The 24,676-nt window shown below is 47.8% G+C and overlaps 1 long non-coding RNA gene across 1 annotated transcript in view; it reads right to left on the bottom strand.

Annotated features, from left to right (window-relative positions):
• Nucleotides 1-19,635, bottom strand: part of LOC137750546 (uncharacterized) — an 85,221-nt gene extending 65,586 nt beyond the window's left edge. Inside the window, exon 1 of the long non-coding RNA XR_011070477.1 lies at nucleotides 19,465-19,635. This is a non-coding gene — a long non-coding RNA (uncharacterized lncRNA). The remainder of the gene's footprint in view (nucleotides 1-19,464) is intronic.
• Nucleotides 19,636-24,676: the final 5,041 nt, after the last annotated feature.

The following is a 24,676-nucleotide window of genomic DNA, read 5'->3' as shown; positions in this document are numbered from 1 at the left end:
TCTCTGAGGGGTGCCCCTACCTGACGGGCCTGCAGCTCAGCTGCACCTCCACAGGTCTGATTTAATGGATCTGGGGTACAGGGCTAAGAGTGACACAGCCCGTCTCTCAGGACCCCAACTCCAGATCTGAGCAGAGAACTGCCCAAGTTCAGATCCCGCCTAGCTGGCTCCAAGTTCTCTCTCTCTCTGTCTCTCTCATCGCAAGCAGGAAGCCACATTAAAAAGAGTCTTCCCCTCCCCTGCTGGGCTCCTATCTTAGCCCTGGACCCCCCCTCCCCCTCCCCCAACCTCTCCCTTTCGCATCCCCTCCCCAGGTGAGAGGCCACCTCTCAAGCCTCTGGCTCCCCTCCCTGGTCCCGTGCACCACAAGACTCAGACAGCCCCTCTGGGAAGATATCTCATCCGGGCCCTTCACCCTGATGGGTCACCAAGAAGATGTGAGCTGTGAATCAGGAAGAGATGGGGGCCCTCATGTCCACCCAGAACCTCAAAAGGTGACCTTATGTAGAAATAGTGTCTTTACAGACGCAATAGTTAAGATGAGGTCATATTGGATTGGGGGAGGGGAAGGCCCTCAATCAAATGATTGGTTTCTTTATCAGAAAAGGGAAATTTGGACACAGAACACAGGGAGAGCACCATGTGAAAACGGGCAGAGATGCAGCGAGGCCACTACCAGTCCAGGAGCACCCAGGATTGCCGGCGCCCCCGGAAGCCGGGAGCAAGCCAGGGGACGGATTCTCCCTCAGAGCCCCCCAGAAGGAACCCACCCTATAGACACCCCGATTTTGATTTTCTGGCCTCCACAACTGCAGGACAATGAATTCCTGTTGTTTGAAGCCCCGCAGTCTGTGGTCTTTTGTCACGGTAGTGCCAGGAAACTGATATAGGGCCCAAGAGGAGGCGCAACCAGAAAACCCCAGACAGACCTGGAACAAAGCTGACCTCAGACTTTGACAGCCAAGGGGTGGGGAACAGTCCCAGAGAAACTGGCCTGCGCGGTGCCAAGTGAGAGGTACCAGGGATGCCCCCCCAACAAAGAGACACACGATTCAGGGGAGTCCTGGTGTCCAAACGCGGGGCCAAGAAGGACGTGGCGGCTGGGAGGTTTGCATGAGATCTGGATACTCGCTCAGCCTCAGGTCTTCCTCCCCGAATTGGGGTGTGAGCATCTGCCCCACCGGCTGTGCCATGGTTGGCAGGCAGGTCAGCGTGTAGTTGATGCCCAGACCCCAAGGATGATGTGAGGCGCAGCTCTGGCACCGGGGAGGAGGGGCTGGGAGGACAGTGTCAGGATTTCATCTGGTATTAAATCACTCTAGACACAGCTAACACGGGAACCCTCTGCCCCCAGCCCATCTTTAAATACCTGGCAGTTCCGTTACTGTCTGTACCAGGCAGACACCTCATAGGTGGAATTTACTTTGAGGGTTTTAATAAAAAGGGATCTTACGTGAGCTTCAACTGATATTCCCAAAGCAGAAGGCTCAGAGCAACGTGGGTTACCCAGAAAATTACATAGAAAAACATCATGAAGTTCGACTGCTGGACTTCCCTGGTGGTCCAGTGGTTAAGAATCCGCCTGCCAATGCAGGGGACAAGGGTTCGATCCCTAGTCGGGGAAGATCCCACATGCTGCGGAGCAACTAAGCCCGTGCGCCACCACCAGTGAGCCCACACGCCGCAACTACTGAAGCCCGCGTGCTCTAGGGCCCGTGTGCCGCAACAAAAGAAGCCATTGCAATGAGAAGCCGAAGCACAGCTACGAAGAGTAGCCCCCGCTCGCCGCAACTGGAGAAAGCCCGCGCACAGCTACAGAGCCCCAGCGCAGCCAAAAATCATAAATAAATAAATAAAAAGTTCGACTGCTGACAATTCCATATTCCTTGGCCTCTTGGAGAAGAGTTTCAGTGGGGACACAGTGACTTATGCCTGAGCGAGAGCCACACCCCAGATTAGAAAAATTCCTAAGTGTGAGGTAGAGACCTGTCAGTGGCAAGAGCAGCACCGGCCTGTGTCGATCATGCTGGGGCACCAGTTAGGTATCAGAGCCCGCGACGCAGGATGAGCCGGGGGGCGTGCTGGGCTCTTCCTGCACCTGAACTCCAAGGCTCATCCACAACCCGGCGGGTCGGGGAGCAGCTGCCCTGATGGAGGCGACAAGAGGCTGTATCTCATCTACACAGACCCGAAGCCAAGAATGAAATCGACCACAAGTTGGACTGCTTTTTATCCTCACCATCGCAGTACTCTTCCCCCAAAATATCTTCGCTGGCCTAAGTTCCAAACAGTTGCTGCCGTTAGTTACCGCTGAGTTTTCAGAACAGACGCATACTTCAAAGCAGCACGTTTTTATTCCTGATACTTGTCCCTTCATAAACATTGTATTCTAAATGGCAATTCATTCTGAGAACGCCCAGCCACACAGCCAGCCAGACTCAGCTCCCCACATTTGTTTTGGGAGTAAGTTCCTAGATGCCGGGCGTCACCCTCTCCGGGTGCAGGTCGAGTCACTGACACACCCCTGGTGTTTAGTACGCCGCGTGCAAACAGCAGAGTCCATGTAAACAAGGGGGGCCCCGAGACGAGGACGCCAAGCTGGAGTTACCTCCTAAAATCTTGGCATTTTGATTTGTATGGGCAGTTTTGGTTTTGGTTTTGTTTTTTCGCCGAGCGGATCGTCATGTGGGATCTAGTTCCCTGACCGGGGATTGAACCTGTGCCCCCTGCATTGGGAGCTCGTAGTCTTAACCACTGGACCACCAGGGAAGTCCCTGTGTGGACAGTTTAGGACAGTGAGATGGGGGAACCCTCGAGGTGTCCTATTTTTGTTCAAATAAGTGCAAATTCTAGTTCACACATGAAACACCTTCCTGAATTCAGATAACATCTTTAAAAATGAAACATATGCTTCTCTTTTACTTGTTACTCGCTTGTTTTAAAACCAAAGAACCAATCCAGAAGATGACTGTTACCGACATCACAGAAGATCATTTTGTCATAAAGAGGAGGTGCTAACGTCATTAAGGCCACTTAAAAATGGTCAAAACGCGAAATCATGCAATATATATTCCATCACAAGTTTTTAAATTACTATGCCACAAAACATTGAATTGTACTTTCAATGGGTGAATTATATAGGATGTGGATTATATCTGAATAAAGCCAAAGGTAGGGGGGAAGGAGTGTTGTTTTTTTTTTAATGACCCGCTCCAGGCATCATATATGCTAGATATGCCACTAGGTGGTGGTATTGCTGTTCTATAGAAGAGGAAACAGAGGCTCAGAGAGGTGAAGTGACTTGCTCGAGGTCCCACAGCTGGTAAGTGGCAGAATCTGGATTCCAGGTCAGGTCTGTGTGAGCCCTTTCTGCTCTCCCATCCCGCAGCCTTCTTTTTTTTTTTTTAATTTTTGAATTTTATTTTATTTTTTTATACAGCAGGTTCTTATTAGTCATCCATTTTATACATATTAGTGTATACATGTCAATCCCAATCTCTAAATTCATCACACCACCACCCGCTCCCCACCACTTTCCCCCCTTGGTGTCCATACGTTTCTTCTCTGCATCTGTGTCGCTATTACCCCGCAGCCCTCTGCACCTGCCGTGGCCCCTCCCACGGAGACCTTGGCAGTGGGGGGCTAGCCAAAGCAGCCACGCCACAGCTCACCTGGAGAAGGGAGTCAGGGCCAAGCGTGGCGACTGAGGGAACAGGAGGTGACGTGCCGTGGAGCTGCGCATCGAGGACAGGGAGCGGACCCACACTTGGGTTTCTGGGGCAGCACCTGATAGCTTAGCATTTAGATGTGACTGACCCCAGGTACACCAGCCCCCTTGGCCAGAGCCCAAGCCATGGAGAATTCAGGAGACCCTTGGCGCTTAATTTGTTCACTGGGTTCCAGGGAGAGACAGAAAGGCCCGGGATACGCAGTAGTTACCCATCTGCTGAGGCAGCTTTTGGAAGCCAAGACACAGGCCATAGGCCGCTGTCACTCGTGTTTATCCAAAGCCCAGAAGAAGGGGTCTCAATGAGAGGAACCTCCAGGTTTAACAAGCACCCACCCCGTGATCTTGCAGGTGCTCTGAGACCCACATGGGCAGAACAGGCCAACATTCTTCTTGGCCTCGGTCCCCATTCCCACTCTTTTGCCAGCTCACGGTTCAACCCCATGGAAACTGAGACGGGGGCGGAGTACAGGCCAGAAGAAATGCGGGTGATGGGGTGCAGCCTGGCTTCCCAGCCCTGGGGACAGTCAGCCCTGATTACTTGCTCGTGTTGGCCAGAGACAGAGAGAGACAGTTGATGAGAGAGAGACCGAGGGATGAAGAAGGGGACAGGCCAGAGGTTCTCCAGGCTACTGTGTCCCCCAGGGGGCAGCTGGCAGTGTCTGGAGACAATCTGTGTTGTCACAGCTGGGGAGGGGGTGCTATTGGCATCTAGTGGGTGGAGGCCAGGGTTGCTGCTCAACATCCCAAAGTGCCCAGGACGGCCCCACAACAAAGAAGGATGCAGCCCCAAATGTCAATATCGCTGGAGTCAAGACAGGGATAAGGAGACAGAACAGAGAAACAGCAAGTGACACAGAGACACAGACACAGGAACTGGCATCATTTGGGGAGAACAAAACCAGGAAGGAGCTCGGCGGGGGGGGGGGGGGGGGGGGGGGGGGGTTGGAGGGGAGGAACTGGGGAAGGAGGGATGGGGAGGGGAGGGATGGGGGAGAGATGGGAGTGAGGAAAAGAAAAGAATTTGGTCCAAAGGCCCCATCGGATTCAAGTTCCATATTCAATAGACTAATGTTTCAAAGATTTAAATAATAATAAGAATGCCTGCTCTTCAACAGAATATATTATCTGTATCCAACCCAAAGGCTGGCAGAGTTCTGCCAGCAGCAGTGCAGGAGAAGGCAAATGAACTAAATTCAGCCACCGGTGGGCACAGGAGAAAAAGAGACCCAGGCAAACAGTGGGCTTCAGTCACCCCTAGGAAAAAAAATTTTAAGTCATTTCTAATAAATAAGACTCTAGATGTTGAAAGGGTGTATTTGTCTGCTTCCAAAAGCTTTCAAAGCACCCATTTCTGGTCCCAAACTAAGAAGACCCAGATACAACCCCAAGAACTCCCCAGATCTGGCCCCTTTGCAAAGCCCCAACATCCCCCAAGTACAGGGCTGAGCTCTTCGAGGTCTGGACTGTCCCCAGTACCAGATAGTTCCTGGGACAAGGCAGAGCCCCAAAAATATGAGTGGAATGTTTGCAATGGCTAAACTTGAACTCTTTGTAAGTCCAAGATCCTTCCAGCAGCCTCTGTGCCTCTCTGACTTCACCTCCTCCTCCCTCTTTTCTCTGCTCCCCTGCTCTCCTCCAGGCACACTGGCTTCCATCCTGTCCCTCAAACCCACCAGGCACCCTCCTGCCCCAGGGCCTTTGCACGTTCTGTGCCCTCATGGCTCACTCCCTCCTCCCCTTCAGGTCTTTAAATTGCCACCCCCTCTCTTTCCCTTTCTACCTCCTTCCCATTCTTTGCTTTGTTTTCCCTGCAGCACTTACATCCTTCCCACTTGCTAAATAAGTCCCTCATTCATTTGTTTACTATTTATCTCTAGATAGACTCCTGCAGTAAAAGACCGCAATATATATTTGTTGAATGAATAAATGGGCTTTAAGCCTCATAATGACTCTCTGTGATGGGGAATATCATTCACCCCATTTAAAGATGGGAAAACTGTAGCTCGGGGACCTGAAGTTGGTCACCCAAGATCACACATCCGAGAAGTGAAGTCAGGATTCTGACTGCAAGCCAAGCCTCAGTGCAGGACAAGGGTCACAGCCACCCTCGGAGGAATGGCCCTGAGATGGACAGCAATTGGCTAACCCTTCGTGAACACTCGCTGCTCGCCAGGCCCAGTGCTGAGCACCCTGTAAACGGCCCTTCTTCTTTTTAAAAAAAAATTTTTTTTTTAAATAGGATAATTATTTATTTTATTTGTTTATTTATTTTGGCTGCACCGCATGGCATGTGGGATCCTAGTTCCCCGACCAGGGATGGAACCTGCGCCCCCTGCAGTGGAAGCTCAGAGTCTTAACCACTGGACCGCCAGGGAAGTCCCCAATATGGCCCTTCTTCTGATCCTCGTGATTGTGAGGAAACTGAGGCTCGGAGAGGTCATGCGACCTGCTCAAGGTCACAGAGCTAGCGAGTTCCACAGCCGGATTCCAGCTTAGGCAGGTGGCCCAAGGTTTTCCTTCACAACCTGTGGCTATGGGGCCTCCCAGGCAAAGCCTTTCCCCAGAGTCCTGTTCTGTCCCTGGACCGGGACCTTGGGCAGGTTCCTTTCCCTGGGCCGGCTCACCTGGAAAGGGGGCCGTCTGGATTCTTCAGAGATCCTTCTAGGATTCCCACACTAGAGATTTCGTAAGATTCACGTGCAGTTAGCGGCCCCCTTTCACATGGGTAAATACGGAGCTCTAGAGCGACGTGATGTGGAATGTGGAAAGTTAGAGAGAGCTGGGAGCTAGTCCCCGCTGGCCAGACATACACTGTGGGACCTCCCTTGAGGAGGGTGGATGCTTGGGCCCCCTCCCCAAAAGATGTCAAAGTCCTCACTTGCAGGACCTTGGAATGTGACCATATTTGAAGATATCAGATTAACTGAGATAATCAATTTCAAATGAGGTCATTAGGGTGGGCCCTAATCCAATAGGGCTGATGTCCTTATAAAAAGGGGAAATTTGGACATAAAGACACAAACAAAGGGAAGACAATGCAAAGACACAGGGAGAAGACGGCCATAAGTCAAGAAACACCTCAGGCCACCAGAAGCTGGAAGCGAGGCCTGGAGCCATTTCTCCCTCTTTTCCCCCATAGGGAGCCCCCCTCAGCACCTGGATTTTAGCCTCCCAGCCTCCTGAACTGTGAGAATAAATGTCTTTTCTTCCAGCCAGCCAGTTTGTGGTCATGTGTTACAGCAGCCCTAATCCAGTGGATACCCCAATAAATTTTGGGTTCTGTGGAAAGTGAAGAAAAAGAGAAGGGGGTCACTGCATACGTGCTGAAATCACACACAGTCAGGGATTTCCCTGGCGGTCCAGTGGTTAGGACTCGGCGCTTCCACTGCAGGGGGTACAGGTTCGATCCCTGGTCGGGAACTAAGATCCCGCATGCCACACGGCGCAGCCAAAAAAAATAAAATAAAATAGAATTTACAGCATGAGAAAGAAATATTATTCACACACACACACAAAAAAAAACCCACAGTCAACTTGACTCAAATTCTTGAGGCAAAGTCCTTGTTCTATTTGAACTTCAATTCTATCCTTGACTCCTGACTGGATGGTTCCTGCACTCTGTTCTCAGAAATTCTCTTGGCTTTTATCTCTAGATCCACTCTTCTGATTCTTCATGGTTTCCCATTAAGACACAAGGCAGGGACTAACCTGGTGAGGCAGTGGTTAAGAATCCGCCTGCCCGCAGTGGTTAAGAATCCGCCTGCCAATGCAGGGGACACGGGTTCGAGCCCTGGTCCGGGAAGATCCCCCATGCCGCGGAGCAACTAAGACCGTGAGCCACAACTACTCAGCCTGTGCTCTAGAGCCCGCGAGCCACGACTACTGAGCCCGCGAGCCACAACTACTGCAGCCCATGCGCCTAGAGCCCGTGCTCCGCAACAAGAGAAGCCACCGCAATAAGAAGCCCGCGCATCGCAATGAAGAGTAGCCTCCGCTCGACACAACTAGAGAAAGCCCACGCGCAGCAACGAAAACCCAACGCAGCCAAAAAAATAAATAAGTAAAAAATAAAAATTAAAAAAGACACAAGGCAAGGTGTCTGATCACAAGCTACTTATGGAACATGACTTACTCGATTTTATTCTTGCCCAGATACTAGGGATGCTTTAATAACAACCAAAAAACTGTTCATAAATAGAGATGGGTGCCTTATCAAGCACATTAAAAGGATTCGGTACCTGTTCTTCAGGGAAGGGCAGCTAAAACCTTGATATGGATTGGCCTAAAGAAAAATAATCAGACGAAATACAAGAACAAGAAGGACGACGAATAGGAATTTCACTTCACACAACTTAATTTTAAGAAAAGCATGGTTATCTCAATAAATGAAGCTAAAGTTTCTCCTGGACCCCAGAACTCGAACCATATTTATAAGTATATAATTCAGCTACCATTTAGTTTAAATGGGCCTGTTAGGCTAGCTTGGGAAATGTTATTATTTTACTATTTTCTACAGAGAAAATAGCTTCCAATTTACCTGTTGAACGATTGATGGGCTGTTAAAATACAACCCATTTAAAAATTGAGTTAACATATAAAATAGTGCTTTCTGCCATAATAAAAATATTAGTACTTACAGGTTTGTTTTAAATTATATCAATGTAGAGTAGTAATAGGCTTTATCCACCCCCCCCCAAATGTTACATTTAATATTGTTGATTTTGAAGTTTTTTTTTAAACATTAAAGAGTAACCATCTTGGGCTTCCCTGGTGGTGCAGTGGTTGAGAATCTGCCTGCTAATGCAGGGGACACGGGTTCGAGCCCTGGTCTGGGAAGATCCCACATGCCGCGGAGCAACTAGGCCCGTGAGCCACAACTACTGAGCCTGCGCGTCTGGAGCCTGTGCTCCGCAACAAGAGAGGCCACGATAGTGAGAGGCCCGCGCACCGCGATGAAGAGTGGCCCCCGCTTGCCGCAACTAGAGAAAGCCCTCGCACAGAAACGAAGACCCAACACAACCAAAAAAAATAATAATAATAAATTAAAAAAAGAAAAGAATAGCTCTTTAAAAAAATTAAAAAAAAAGAGTAACCATCTTGATTTTTATCTTCTCTTTACTTTCATCCATTGATAACAAACCTTGTTACAATTTTCTTCCTTCAGTTTTACTCTGCTTGTGCTTTATCCCTTGGGATTCCTTAGGAATCAAGGTTTGCATTCTAAAGACTCGCAGTATTTTGCAGAATCAAAATACTGAGAACGTGAGAGCTAAACGGGACCTTAGAAACAGCTGAGTCAAACAAATGTTAATTGGACACAGTAGATATCACTGAATATTTGATAAATAGACCACCCATAGGTTACAAAGCACAAAGCTGAACTGGGGCCATTGACTCTGGGAAAGCCAAGGAGAAGAATGCACCTAAATTGTTTTGAAAGGCTGGGTTTCCAATGTGGAACAATGGAGCTATGTGTTTGTAAACACAGCTATTTAAAAGAATGTATGCTGCCTGCCAATGCAGGGGACATGGGTTCGAGCCCTGATCCGGGAAGATCCTGCATGCCGTGAAGCAACTAAGCCCATGCGCCACAACTACTGAAGCTTGCACCCCTAGAGCCTGTGCTCCGCAGCAAAAGAAGCCACCGAAGACCCAATGCAGCCAAAAATAAATAAATAAATAATAAAATTTTTAAAATAAAAGAATGTATGACTTATCTTGCAATTAAAATACCATGCAAACTTGGAAAGCTGAGCTTTGTCAGCTAAAACTAGTAAACAGAAGAGCGCAAATGAAATCATTTCTAACTGAATTCGTTGTTTATGAAGATGATACTGTTGGGGTTTTTTTTGGTTGTTTATTTTTTTTTGTTTTGTTTTTGGCCGTACCACGTGGCTTGCGGGGTCTTAGTTCCCCGACCAGGGATTGAACCCAGGCCCTTGGCAGTGAAAGAGCTGAGTCCTAACTACTAGACCGCCAGGGAATTCCCAGATACTACTTATTGTTTGGAACCAACACAGTCTTGATCATGTTTCTTTCCGGAAGGACTCCCCTCTAGAGCTCTCATTGGAGATGAGGGACAGCTATTATAATTAGATGCTAGAGAAGTTACAACAAGAAGCTAACATTTACTGAGTGTTGATAATGCGCTCGCTAGCTCTTGCAATAAGCAAGTTGTACATAGTCTCTCATTTAATCTTTCCAAGAACTCTATGAGGTCATGCATTTAATAGGCCTAAATTCAGTTACAAGTAACAGAGACCCAAAATGACAGTGGCCTAAATAAGATAGAAGTTTACTTTTCTGTGACATAAAAATCTGTTATGGAGTGGTCCAGGGCTGGTGTGGCAGCTCCACAGTATCAGAGAAACAACTTTCTTCTGTCTTGTCCATCTACTATGCATGCCCTCCACTCTCCATTCCTAAAACGACTTCACGTTCCAGACGGCTGCTCCATCTCCAGCCATTGCACCTGCAGTCCAGCTCAGGGGAAGGAGGAAAGGGGAGGAGAAGGGCAACAGCCCATCTCAGAAGTTCCCCACATCACTTACGCCCTATTGGTCAGAACTTGGTCACAAGGCTAAACGTAGCTGCAAAGGAAACTGAGAAATGTAGTCTTCATTTGGCATAGCCCTGGCTAAAATTCAGGGGGGAAAGGATCTTGGGGGAAAATGAGCAGTCTTTGCCACAGGTAAGATATTCTTGTTAATCCTCTTTCACAGATGAAAAACTTAGAAGTTAGTAGCTTGACCAAGGTCACAGCATTAATAGGTGATGAGCTAGGATTTGCAAATCCTATTTTGTGACACTTTTTCTCATGTACCTGGCAATGGTAAGGTATTAGTTACTAACGCTACTATGTTGCTCAGAAGAGAGAAGTTATACAAATACAGTACATTTAGAATTTTACGCTATTACACTCAAATCACTGCTTATTTTATCAATCAGAAATTTTTAAAGTGCAGCTATCCCCATGACAGAGAATAGTGAACAGACTAACAGAAAATAGGGTTTCCCCCTTCTCCAGGGTATGTGGGTGAAAGAGCCAGCCCCACTCATGCCCCAGAGGGTTTATGAGGAGCAGATCAGCGTTCTCTCTCTCCAGGGCTCACTGTGGCTATGGCTGCAGCATCTTACACCCTTCACAAAAATTAACCCAAAATGGATCATACACCTAAATGTAAAACGTAAAACTCTTTTTTTTTTTCACAGACACATGCTATATTTTATTTTTACAAGAGATAAATAGACTGGCACCAAGCATTGTAAATGGATGACCACAACAAAAGCAACAATGATTGCAATTACCAAACACGAAACACACTCATACTATGTCATAATATTGACATTCAGTCCAGTAATCCTCCACTGTAACAGCTCCTTTACTTTGCAGTGAAAACTGATTTGTATAGTAAAATGTAAAACTCTTAAAACTCCTAGAAGATAACACAGGAGAAAACCTAGATAGATAATCTTGGGCATAGTAATAACTTTTTAAATATAACACCAAAGGCACAATCCATGAAAGAAATAATTGATAAGCTGGACTTCATTAAAATTAAAAACTTCTGCTCTACAAAAGACAGTGTCAAGAGAATTAGAAGACAAGCCACAGACTGGGAGAAACTGTTTGCAAATGACACATCTGATAAAGGTCTGTTATCCAAAATACACAAAGAATTCTTAAAACTCAGCAATAAGGGGCTTCCCTGGTGGCGCAGTGGTTGAGAATCTGCCTGCCAATGCAGGGGACACGGGTTCGAGCCCTGGTCTGGGAAGACCCCACATGCCGCGGAGCACCTAGGCCCGTGAGCCACGACTACTGAGCCTGCACGTCTGGAGCCTGTGCTCCTCAACAAGAGAGGCCGCGATAGTGAGAGGCCCGCGCACCGCGATGAGGAGTGGCCCCCGCTTGCCGCAACTAGAGAAAGCCCTCGCACAGAAACGAAGACCCAACACAGCCAAAAATAAATAAATAAATAAATAAATAATTTTTAAAATAAATAAGTAAATAAATAAAACTCAGCAATAAGGAAATAAATAACCTTATTAAAAAATGGGCCAAAGACCTTAATAGACACCTCACCAAAGAAGAAACACAGATGGCAAATAAGCATATGAAAAAATGCTCCACATCATATGTCATCAGGGAAATGCAAATTACAACAACAGTGAACACCATTACATACTTACTTAAACGGCCAAGATCTGAAATATTGACAACATCAAATGCTGGTGAGGATGTGGAGCAACAGGAACTCTCATACATTGTTGGTGGGAATGCAAAATGGTACAGCTACTTTGGAAGACAGTCTGGTGGTTTCTTACAAAACTGAACATACTCTTACCATACAATATCCAGCAATCTTGCTCCTTGGTATTTACCCAAAGGAGCTAAACACTTAGATCCCCACAAAAACCTGCACGTGGATGTTTACAGTAGCTTTATTCATAAGCTGTGGTACATCCGGACAATAGAATATTATTCAGCACTAAAAAGAAATGAGCTATCAAGCCATGAAAAGATATGGAGAAATCTTTAATGCATATTATTAAGTGAAAGGAGCCAGTCTGAAAAGGCTATGTACTATATGATTCTAACTATGTGACGTTCTGGGAAAAGCAAAATTAGGGAGACAGTAAAAAGATCAGTGTTTTCCAGGGGTTGTGGTGGAGGGAGGAATGAATAGGTGGACCACAGGGGATTTGGGGGGCAGCAAAATACTCTGTACGATACTATGATGATGGATACCTGTCATTATTCTTATGTCCAAACCCATAGAATATACACCACCAGATGAACCCTAATGTAAACTATAGACTTTGGACAATTATGATGTGTCAGTCTAAGTTCATAAGATGTACCACTCTGTAGGGGATGTTGATAATGGGAAAGGCTACCTGGTGGTGGTGGGGGCTATAATATGGGAATCTCTGTACTTCCTCTCAATTTTGCTTACCTAAAACTGCTCTTTAAAAAGTCTTAAAATGGAGTCAAGAAACCTCCTAAAATATATCTATCTATATGTATGTTTCTAGGGTCAAAGGCTCTATGCCAAGCTCTGGCCCCCATTAAATTATAAAATATCAATGGTCTATCGATGGCTCTCAAACCTCAATGTGCCACAGACATAGAGAACAAACGTATGGATACCAAGGGGGAAAGGGGCGGGCGGGATGAATTGGGAGATTGGGACTGACATATATACACTATCGATACTACGTATAAAATACATAACTAATGAGAACCTACTGTATAGCACGGGGAACTCTACTCAATGCTCTGTGGTGACCTAAATGGGAAGGAAATCCAAAAAGGAGGGGATATATGTATGCATATAGCTGATTTACTCTGCTGTACGGTAGAAACTAACACAACATTGTAGAGCAACTACACTCTAATAAAAATTAAAAACAAAAACACACTTCAATGTGCATCAGAATCACCCAAGGAGCATGTTAAAATTCTAGCTATTCAGCACCCCTGCCCACCACCTCCCCCCAGCAAGGTCTGATTCAGGGGGATTGGGATGTACCCTGGATCTTTACTATTAAGTCTCCCACCAGCTGACACCGATGCAGGTTCAAGGGCCACATTTTAAGAAACACGGCCCCAAAGGCTTCCTTGATCCCTGTAAGGATCCTGACTTAAGCGTCTTTCTAGCATTGACCAAGCAGACCTCCCATGGGGCGGGGTGCAGGGTTGACTGGGCCCTCTCCACCCCTGGGGCTGGAGCCCAGGGTCAGAGGGAGGGGCTGCAAGGGACAGCTGCCCTGTGGGCCAGCAGCCTCTAGATGGCAGTGCTCAGCCAGAAACAGAGCCAGCTGACGGTCCAGGGACCCCCCCACAGGGGGAAGGAGCCTGGGGCCACTGCTCTACAACCTTCTCCAAATGGCTCACACAGGGTGGACCAGGCAAGGAGCCGGAACACTGATACGCGTGCAACTGAGCGATGAATGAATGAATGATCATTGGAGGGTTTGACATCATCAATAACGATAGTAGCTCACATTTACTGAAAACTAGCTGCCAGGCACTGTTCTAGCCAAATTAAGATCATGCTGCATACATTTCCCATTATATTATGAGCATTTCCCCATTTCTTGAAATAGTCAAGAGCATGCTTTATAAAGACTTCATAATTTTCCACCTAGTGAAACTAATAAGATGTGTTTATCAGTCCCCTATCACTAGGTTTTTATATTATTTCTTTGTGTCTTCTATTCCAAATAATACTACACTTCATATTGTTGCATAAGAAGCAGTTTCCACAACTCTGATTATTCCCCTCTTGGGGTAAATGTTTAGAAGTGGAATTATAGGATCAAAAGCTAGGACCAATTTTAAAGATCTTGATACAGATGGCCAACTAATTTTTTGGAATATTGGAAGTTTGCCTTCTCAGGAGCAGCATGTATGAAGGTACATCACCCCGGACTTCCCAGTGCTGAGTAGTATCCACTTATCATTTCAAAACTGTATTCAAAACGCAGTATCTCTTTTTAAAATTTGGATTTCACAAAGTAAGGATGAACTTTCTATTCACATATTGATTCGTCATTTGCATTTCTGCCTGTGAATTCCCTGTTCCTATTTTTCTTTTGGTGTATTACATGTCACAGTCCCATTTTCCTTTCAATTTTGTTCATATTGGTGATGAACAAGAGTTTAAATTTATGCTCACAATCAATTTTTTATTTTTAAAAAATATTGTCCATTTCTTTACGCTTATAAGGTTAAGCGTTCACAAACATTTTCCTTGTTTATGTTTTACGTTTAACTTTTTAATCTCTCAATATATCTGGAAGCGTGAAATGATGCTCTAACAATGTTTCCCCCAAATATTGTTTCCCCTGACACCACTTGTTGGCTAATCCATCCTTTCCATCATTTGTGCTATTTTCTGATGATTTCAAAATTTCCTTAGCTAATCTCAGCTGTGAATTCTTTCAGCTGAACTTAAATAGCAATATTTCTGATGCGTTTCCAAAAATCCCTTCAGACTTTTATGAGAACTATAAATTCAACTTTGTACCATAAATTCAAAGTTAATTTGGCAAGATTCAACCTTCAAGTGTGGAGACAATATGGGAAAATGGGTGCTTGCAGACATTGCTGGGGATAGTATAAACTGGGCTTTTTAAAAAATCTTTACTGGAGTATAATTGCTTTACAACGTTGTGTTAGTTTCTGCTGTATAACAAAGTGAATCAGCTAGACGTACACATATATCCCCATATCTCCTCCCTCTTGCGTCTCCCTCCCACCCTCCCTATCCCACCCCTCTAGGTGGTCACAAAGCATCGAGCTGATCTCCCTGTGCTATGCAGTGGGAAACTAGCCATCCATTTTACACTTGGTAGTGTATATATGTCAACGCTACTCTCTCACTTCGTCCCAACTTCCCCTTCCCCCCTGTGTCCTCAAGTCTGCTCTCTACGTCGTCTGCGTCTTTATTCCTGCCCTGCCCCTAGGTTCATCAGTACCGTTTTTTTAGATTCCATATACGTGCATTAGTATACGGTATTTGTTTTTCTCTTTCTGACTTACTTCACTCTGTATGACAGACTCTAGGTCCATCCACCTCATTACAAATAACTCAATTTTGTTCCTTTTTATGGCTGAGTAATATTCCACTGTATACACGTGCCACATCTTCTTTATCCATTCATCTGTTGATGGACACTTAGGTTGCTTCCATGTCCTGGCTATTGTAAATAATGCTGCAGTGAACACTGTGGTACATGTATCTTTTTGAATTATGGTAAACTGGCCTTTTGAGAAGAGGATTTGATAGTCTCCATCAAACTCTTAAACGTATGTATGCTTTGACCCAGAATTTCTATTTCTTGGTATCTAGAAATCTCACACATATACACAAAAGGATCACTGCAGCACTTTTTGCAATAGACTACAGGGAAATAAACTAAATGACATCACAGAGATGGGCTAATAAATTATGGGATGGCCAAACTCTGAAATACTAGCAGCAGGCTGGTCTGCGTGTGGAGGGATCTTTTTTTTTCCTTTTTTTTTTTTTGGCCATGCCACACGGCTTGAGGGATCTTAGTTCCCCAACCAGGGATTGAACCCGGGCCCTCGGCAGTGAAAGCGCCGAGTCCTAACCACTGGACCGCCAGGGAATTCCCAAGGAGGTCCTTGATTTAATACTAAGTGAAGAAAAGCAAACTGCTAAACAAATGCCTACAATATAATTCTTTTTTTTTTTTTTTTTTAATGATAAATGGTCTAGAGCAGAGGTCAGCTTTCTGTAAAGGACCAGAGAGTAAACATTTTGGGCTTTGCGAACCATAAGGTCACAACTATTCAACTCTGCAAATGCAGCCCTAGACCATATATAAGCAAACGAATGTAAATAAAACTTTATTCACAAAACCAGGCGGGGGCAGAATTTGGCCCTTAGGCTACATACAGGCTGTAGTTACTGACTCCTGGTCCAGAAAGATAGGTACCAAAATAATGTCAAAACTATTGCCTCTGGGATAAAAGTGGGAGGGGGTGGAGGGGGGTTCTTAGGGAAAAAGAGAAGGACTGCAGGATCTGGTGGCAGACTCCCTGGACCCAAATCCTGACTCCAGGGTCCCTGGGTCCATTCATCAGCACCCACTCACCACCAGGAATCCCCAAGACAAGCCTGCCCTAGGGGTTTGAGGGACCAAGGGGGCTATTAACTCTATCTGTTATGGGTGAGGACCCTTCCTTTTTTTGGGGGGCTATGCCACACGGCTTGTGGGATCTTAGTTTCCCACCCAGGAATCGAACCTGCCCCCACCCACCGCCCCCCCGCCCCCGGCAGTGCTAATGTGAAGCCTCAACCACTGGACCGCCAGGGAATTCCCCCTTCCATAGTATATTTATCCATTCTATCACAGTAAAAAAAAAACACTTCTACAGTGCTTACTAAATGGCAAATGCTACTATAAGAACTTTAGATTATTAAGTCATTAACTCCATTTAAGCCTCATAACAACAACTTATCCACATTTTAGATGAGGAAACTGAGGCACAGAGCAGTTAAGTGGGTTTGCTCAAGGTCACACAGCTCAGCAGTGGTGGAGCCAGGATATTCAAATCCTGTGTCCAGAGATCGTACATCAGCATTACTTTTTTTAGTCCTGCTGTGTTGTTCTGTTTCTTTAAATAGTGTGCCAGCCATTCTAATAAAGAATTCCATTTTTATACTAAAGAAAAGGCATGATTGAGTGGAAAAGAAGCTATTCTCTCTCTTTATGCTGAGACCACGAAACATCACCATTTACCTGGAGTGAATATAAAGCAAAGTTAAACACATAAAATGATCCCGAATGACACACCCGCCACCGGATCACAAGTTCCATGACAACAAGGATTGTGCCTTGATCAGGTAAAGGAAAGTCACACAGACGGAGTCTGGACTACAGAAATGAAATTCCAAGTTTGAGTGCCAGCTGGGTATCCTCAGACAAGTCACTCAACCTTTCTGAGCAGCAGCTTCTCCATTGGCAAAACAGACACATACACATGCCTTAGGGGTTGCAATAACCTTGCAATGGGATATATGCACGTAAAGCACCCAAGAGACAGTGGAGAAATGGGGTTACCAGCACAACTGGCCTTTCATCTCCCTGTGGGCACAGCACAAATTCCTGCAGGATTGGTGGACTTCCTGTTTGTTTTGGCCAAGAAGCCCAAGCCTGCTTTGCCCACAGCCATGTTTGTCTCCTGCACAGGCTAATGGAAGGATTACAGCCACAGCTGGGACTAGGAAGGACTTCTGAGGCAAAGCCCTGGAGGGCAGACCCGAGGCACCACCAGAACCCTGGCACAGTCTGGGGATGGGAGGGAGTTTGCGGGGGCGGGGGGAGGCGGGTGGTCCAGGAGCAGGGACTAAACCCCGAGAATAAGTAAGTGTGAGTTACAGCTCATGGATTCCTGAGTATCCCAAGCCAGGACCCCAAATCCAGGGCCGGTGAGAGGGCCCATTTTAGAGGTGGGCAAGGTGAGGAGCCTGAAGGAGCCTGGAAAGGCATCCACCCATTCTCCCAGGTGCCCTGACCCAAGGGAGGCCAAAGCCAGCCCCACCCACAGAAGGTGCTCAGTTGGGCCAACAGCCTGTTTTGAACTCAAGCTTCCTTAAACCGTTGTGCACTCTGCAATTCACCTTCATCCTGGGGATGCCAGCTGCACTCATGGATCTGACCCCGTCAGCATCTGAATGGACCACCTCCAGCAAACAGGACTTCATGGAATTTTCACAGCCAGCCTAGGGTACTGTTACCCAGTTTGACAATGAAGGCCCAGACCAAAGTTCAACAGAATTAGGGAGTGAGGTCCTGGCAGTGTGGGTCCCTCCAAAATAGTCCAGCAGTTGGATTGGGCACTGGGAGGTGGTGCAGGGTGGGAGGGGGCTTGGGGCGGTGTCCTTAGGGGAAAAGAGGAGCACTGCGGGATCTGGCGGCAGGCTCCCTGGGCTCAAATCCTGACACCAGGGTCGCTGGGCCCATTCATCAGCACCCACTCAGCACCAGGAATCCCCGGTACAAGCCCTGCCCTAGGAGGACTGTCCCTTTAAGGCTCTGGTGGGCGGGCCCAGACATTTCCAAGGAGCTGACCCTGGCTGTTTTTCAACCTTCCAAACTCCAGGCCCAAACAGGAAGTGAGTCACTGCAGGAGAATGCCAGGCTCCCAGCCTTAAGGTAATATTCAAGGACGACCCTAGGTGCCCCCGGGGGAGGGGTGGGGGGCCAGGACCTTGCGGGGTGCATGGCTCTGCGGGTGAGGGGACACGATTTCAGCATCTGCTTGTGTCACTGAATGGTGTGCGTCTGAAGGAAGTTCTCAAACTCAGTCCAAGTTCGTCCAGCTGACCAGGTCACACAGCTCACATGGGCATCCTCCAGTCCCTGGCCAGGCCCCCAAAACACGAAGTTGTTGCCTACAACCCCAGGAGGTAGTTAACCAGTGTCATCCCTATTTTGCATGAGGAAACTGAGGCTCAGGTTAAGGTAACCTGCTCAAGGTCCCAACCCTCTTGAATTTGAACCCGAGCTTCAGCTGGACAAGGAATGCTCACAAGTACATTCTAGACAGGGCGGAAGCAGACAGATACGGGTTCAGCCCCTGGTTTGGGCACCCCCTTAACCTTTTAGTGCCTCTGTCTTCTCATATGTAAAATGGGGATCCCCTCATCCCATCAAGTATGGTTAAGGACGTCCACTCGGTGACAGGCACAATGACAGTGAGTAACACACATGGCCTCCAGGAAAGGCAGACACAACGCAAAAGTAAACCAGTAAATAAAACCACGACAGGATGAGAAACAAGGGGCAGAGAGGATGATGGGGGAGGGGAGCGTCCTATGAGATGACATGGAAGATGAACCAAAAAGAATAAAGTCACAGCCTTCTCAACAGTGGGTGAAAGGGCACCCCAGGGGGCAGACATAAATCAAAAGAATTCCAGTATTTGCACAACTTTGAGCAACTGTTCACAAGGAGAGGCCTGTGGGGAAGGTTCCAGTGGGGTGGCCCCCGAGCCCTGCTAGGTCATTACCAAGAAGGGAAACCCTCATCGCTGGCACCTGCTGAGAACACCAGCTGGGGTGACAGCTGACCCCAGCCTCGGACGAGGCCACCTCGGCGCCCAGGGCCTGGAAGTAACTCCCTCGGCCTTCAAGCCCCCCACCCCTGCCTGCCGTGAGCCTGTACCGGCGGTGACCCCGCTGGTCGCCTACCCAAGCCGGGACATCTGGAGGGGAGCCCACTATGTGGGGTCGCGGGCAGCCGCCAGGCGCGCAGAGCCAGCCAATTTAAAACGGGTTTCATTGCGCAGCTTAGTCTCCCAGACGTCAGGTCCCAGGCGGCTCCGCGGAGCCCACCTGCCGCGCTCGTGCTGTCCTTGGGTGTAGGCCCAGGTCTTCCCTTCGGGGCGGGTCCGCGTCCCGGTGCCTCTCCCCGTCGACCTCGGCGGCCCCGTCCTCCCCCAGAGCGCCCTCCTCTGGCCTGGGGGCCTCAGCGTCCCCCGCTGTCACCACTTTCCATCCTCAGGACAGCCGCTCTGGCTCCCCTGGAGAAATGGAGAATGCTCTCTTGCGGCCCCGGTGCCAGGATGAAGAACTCGGTGCTGTGAGGCGGGTATCCTTCCGTGTGAGGTGGATATCCTTCCATGTGAGGCATCACCCCATTTCATCCTCCCTTACGGACGGGAAGACCGAGGCAGAGTGGCCAACACTTGCCCAGGTGGGTGGGTGACTGTACCCACGAGGCTCCATGTCGTCCGAGCACAGTGGCCAGCGCAGCCCCAAGGGCTCCCCAGGAGCCCGCTGCGCACCCAGCCCTGCACAGGGCAGTGGCCACAATGCCAGGCACCCAAGCTCTACTCTCCTCATCCGGAAAATGTAGCTGGCGGACCTGCCCCACGAGCTGGCAGGTATCTTCACCCTTTTTCATTACAATATTCATTACTAATACAAGGTACAGATCTGTACAGGCTGGCAAGGGAAGAGCTCCAACTTATTTTTTTATAAATTTATTTATGGCTGCATTGGGTCTTCGTTGCTGTGTGTGGTCTTCTCATTGCGGTGGCTTCTCTTGTTGCAGAGCACAGGCTCTAGGCACGCGGCCTCAGCAGTTGTGGCTTGCTGGTTCTAGAGCGCAGGCTCAGTAGTTGTGGCGCCTGGACTTAGTTGCTCCGCGGCATGTGGGATCTTCCCGGGCCAGGGATCGAACCCATGTGCCCCTGCATTGGCAGGCAGATTCTTAACCATTGCGCCACCAGGGAAGCCCTCCAACTTATTTTAACTGAAAACTAAAAGTGCAGTTGAGAGTGTATGTGACCCTTTTCGTATAGTTTTTCAGGAATACGTGTATTTAAGTACATGTACAGCAATTATTTTTTAAGTGCGCCCAGTTAACTCTTGACAAGGTAGGGAGACCGGGGATCTGCACAGATGAGTGTGGGATGCACCCCACCCTGATTTCCTGCAACGGGGAACTGCTCCTTGAAACAGGATTCCAAGCTGAGTGAATGCAATGGCTGGCACACTCTGGGACCAAGGTCCTTCATTTCCTGCTGTGCCCATGAGCCCTGGCCTTGGTCCAGCTTCCCTCAGTGGCTGGAGGCCGCACAACTCCAGGCTCACCTCCACACATGACAACATCCCGGAGGAGACAGCTCAGGAAGACTTGTCACCTTGAACCTTTCTGTACTATTTTCCCAAGTGCATGTGTTATCAATGAAATTTTTAAAATGTAAACAGAGGTAACCAGGTAGTAGGACTTAGGACCCACTCTTATTTTTTAATTTGCCTTCTTTTAAGAATAGAAACCCTGTCCCCACCCCAGACCTTTGGATTCTGTGTGTAGGTGGGGAGTCCAGGAATCTGTATTTTTAAACCTCTCCCAAGGTGACACAGCCCCGCCAGGTGCAGGAGAGTCATCTCCTGGGGCAGGACTGCTGGGTCACTCCTGGTGAGTCATGATTCACAGCACCCTGGGGCCTTCTGGGTGCAGCACCCTGGGGCCTTGTGGGTGCAAACTTCCCCCTACCACACCCAGTAAAACAGCCTGCCCCAGAAGAATGCGCTGGTCATGTCCAGACTTCCTGAAGGCCTAAGGGACTGAAGGTGGCTGGGCAGGCAGCTAAGGGGAGGGGCACGGTCCTCTGACAGGAGGACCAGCTGCCCTCAGCCTCAGGGCTGGCCTGAGAGCCCGGTGCCACTGGCCACCTGCCCAATAAGCAATCTGGAAAGGGCCAAAGCACCATTCCCCTCTGCATTCTCTGCAGAACGCACCAGAGGTCCTGGGACAGTTGGTTCTCACTAGATGAGCTTGAAAAATGCTAGTGGCCTGGGTCCCACCCCAAGGAGTCTCATCTAGTCTCATCTAGTCTGGGGTACACCTGACCATGGCTGATTCTAATGTGCAGGTAAGTTGAGAACCACGGAATTGGAGGGAAGAGAGGAAATAGCGAAAGGAGCTGGAGGCGAGCGGAGAACCCAGGGGAGACCCTTCTCACTCTCTGGAAGGGGATTTTATCCAGCCAGGTGGACAATGGAGGTGCCCATATTGAGCGGCTCCTGGGTGTGCCTCCCACGGGCAGCTGTCATCCCAGGCAACTTCACCTCACCTCGGACAGGAGACAGCGCTCACCTCACTGACCACCATACCCTGGTCCTTGACAGACTGTGAAGGTCCATAGGGAAAAAGAGGGACTTTTCATGAAAACCTAGAAAACTTCAAGCCACCTTTATCTACTCACTCATTCAAGAAATGTCCAAGTTCCTACACTTTGTGCCAGGCGCTGATATCCAGAGCTCCCAGCTTTTCAAACTGGGTGGGAAATCAGTGTAGTAGTTCACAGACAGCATACTGTTTAGAGAAATAGCAAGAAACCATAAAGTCAAGTGCACCACACACAAAACGGTAACAATTCTCTACAACTTGTTTCAGTTGTGGGGGGTGCGTGTGTGTGTGTGTGTGTCCACACTAGGTCTTGAAGGGAGAGGAGTTTCTTACTGTGGATCGCGGTCCAAACACTTGAGAAACACTGAGATGGGCAAGAGACAAGCCTTAACATGCCCAATATAATTGTGTAAGCAAACACAGTTCTGTAGACATTTATGTTAACCAAAGAATCCCCAAACAGCACATGAGAACTTCGTGGTAGTTACCAACTTGCAGATACACCTTGAAATCAACACTGCCTTTGTGGTCATAAGGCTCACTGTAGAAGAGATGGGTGAAAAGAGCAACCAACCTCCTCCATGATTTGATGAATGTTCTCCTCTCCCCCAGGAATTTCAGTCCAGCATCACCACCACCCCTAAGGAACAGACACCAACGGTCTGAGAATCCTTCCACAAATCCCAAAGGTACAGTGGCACATACCTTGGTGGACTTACGGGGGGCATCTGGATTAGGAGCCCACCGGGCCCAGTGGGCTGAAAGCACCCCAGGGAAACCAGTGGGGGCGGGCTGCCCCAGCACCCCCAGCCCTTCTTCCTCAGGCTGCACGCCTGCCAAGCCTTCCTCATTGCTGCAGCTGGATAAAGCCTAGGGCTCCTGGCGCTCTCGATGACAGCTCCATGAATGATCGGACCCTAAACACTTCAGGCAGCTCAAAGCACACACCCACCAGATCCGCAGCAGAGGACTACCCCAGCCCTACCAAGCGCCGCTGTGCTGCAACCCACAACCGGGCCCTGCACTGAACGCAGAGCGGACACGCCCTCCCAGCACCCGGTCCCCTGGGTTCTGAAGGCCTGGCTCCCCAACTCGAGGATTAAGGACTCATAAAAGAAGGTCACCTGTACTTGCTGGCCGGTGGCATCCTAGGTAGGCGTTCAACTTCATTCTTGAAAGTAGGATCTCGCGAACATGTGGACAAGCTTTTGCCCTAAAAACTAATCATTACACAGACCGCAAGCTTCACCTCGTGCTTGGTACCTACCCCTCTGGTCTCAAACTGTCCCAGGACACGGTGAAATCAGCCCATTTTCAAGCCTGGAGCTTCCACGTTCCAGTCTCTCACATCACTCAAGTGTGTGATCCAGCACTAACTCCTACACAGAGTCAGCCAGCACAGCTGAGTGGCCACACGCATGAAGGACTTACAAACCTACAGAAAATTGTTTGGAAGGTTACTCTCCAAAACTATCCAGTTTTTACCTTTGGAGAGGGCTGAAAAAGGAACACAAGCTGAAAGGGCCTTTACGCTAATGTCTGACATTTTAATTTTCTTTATAAAAACGCATATATTAATCTTTTCAATGGCACATTAAAAAAAAAAAAACAACTATCAGCCACATTCCAGAGTTAATAAGGGCTCCACTGATGGAAGGCAGATTATAAATGCAGATGTAAATGTATCCACAGAATTCAAGTCACTAAGCTTCGCATCATTTTTTTCTATTTCACAGATGATGAAACTGAGCCCAGAGAGGCAAACTTACCCAGGCTCCCACACCTAGTGAGTGGAGGGGTCAGCATTCAAATCCACATGATTTCAAGCAAAGGTTCCTCCTTCATACAAGGGGGCAAAAGGCAAATGGAAATCGTGAGATCATTTCTCTCTGCAAGTAGTACAGCTACCCAACACTGGCTAAGATGTAGGGGGAAAGGCACTCTTATAACCATGTTGATAAAAGTATTAGCCGATCCTCCTTCTTTGTTAGGACATATCAATACTTTAATATTGAATTTTAATATGGAATTTAAAATGAATTCCTTTGAACCAACAACTTTACCTGCAGAAATTTATCCCATAGGAACCTAAAAAAAACTTGACTGTTCACTGCTACTAACTATGGAAAAAACTGGGACCCACCATAAAGGCCCAGACATACCATGGAATTCTATTTAGTCACAAAATACCACCATATATATTCTTTCAGAAAGATCTGCATATACTATAAGCTGCTGTGTGGCTGGATTTCTGCAGTTTAAAAAAATTTTTTTAAGCGTTAACTCAACACAAATAAAATGAGGGGCCATCAGAAATTTGGAATAACATCAATGAAACTTCCCCGTTTTGCCGAGGGCCACAAAATTTGTGCTGGACTCTCAAAACCCTCTTGCATCACAGGCTACTCTGTGCTGGACTCCACAGAGAACATGCAGGTCCCATCACAGGAAGTAAAACCCTGTCAAATGCATCAGTACAACACAGAGTGACCCCACTAAAACATCACACACCTCACAAACATTCCAGCGTGGGGTGTGGTCATCTGAATTGATCAAAGCTGTAACAGCTTTCAAGGAGGGAGCAGGTACTGTAACAACATCTGATCAGAATAACCTCCTAAACTTAACTAAATTAAACATATGAATCTTAAGTTTAAAATAAACAAGGGTTTCTTCTGGCGGAAGCTTTCACGTCACTGCACTCCAAGAGTCCAGAACCTACCTATGAAAGATTCCCAGCCTCCTAACTAGACACCTAAATAA

Source organism: Eschrichtius robustus, chromosome 16 (assembly GCF_028021215.1).
Source record: "Eschrichtius robustus isolate mEscRob2 chromosome 16, mEscRob2.pri, whole genome shotgun sequence".
NCBI lineage: Eukaryota > Metazoa > Chordata > Mammalia > Artiodactyla > Eschrichtiidae > Eschrichtius > Eschrichtius robustus.
The sequence above is the reverse complement of the archived record's forward strand: the minus strand, read 5'-3'. Positions and strand labels throughout refer to the sequence as shown.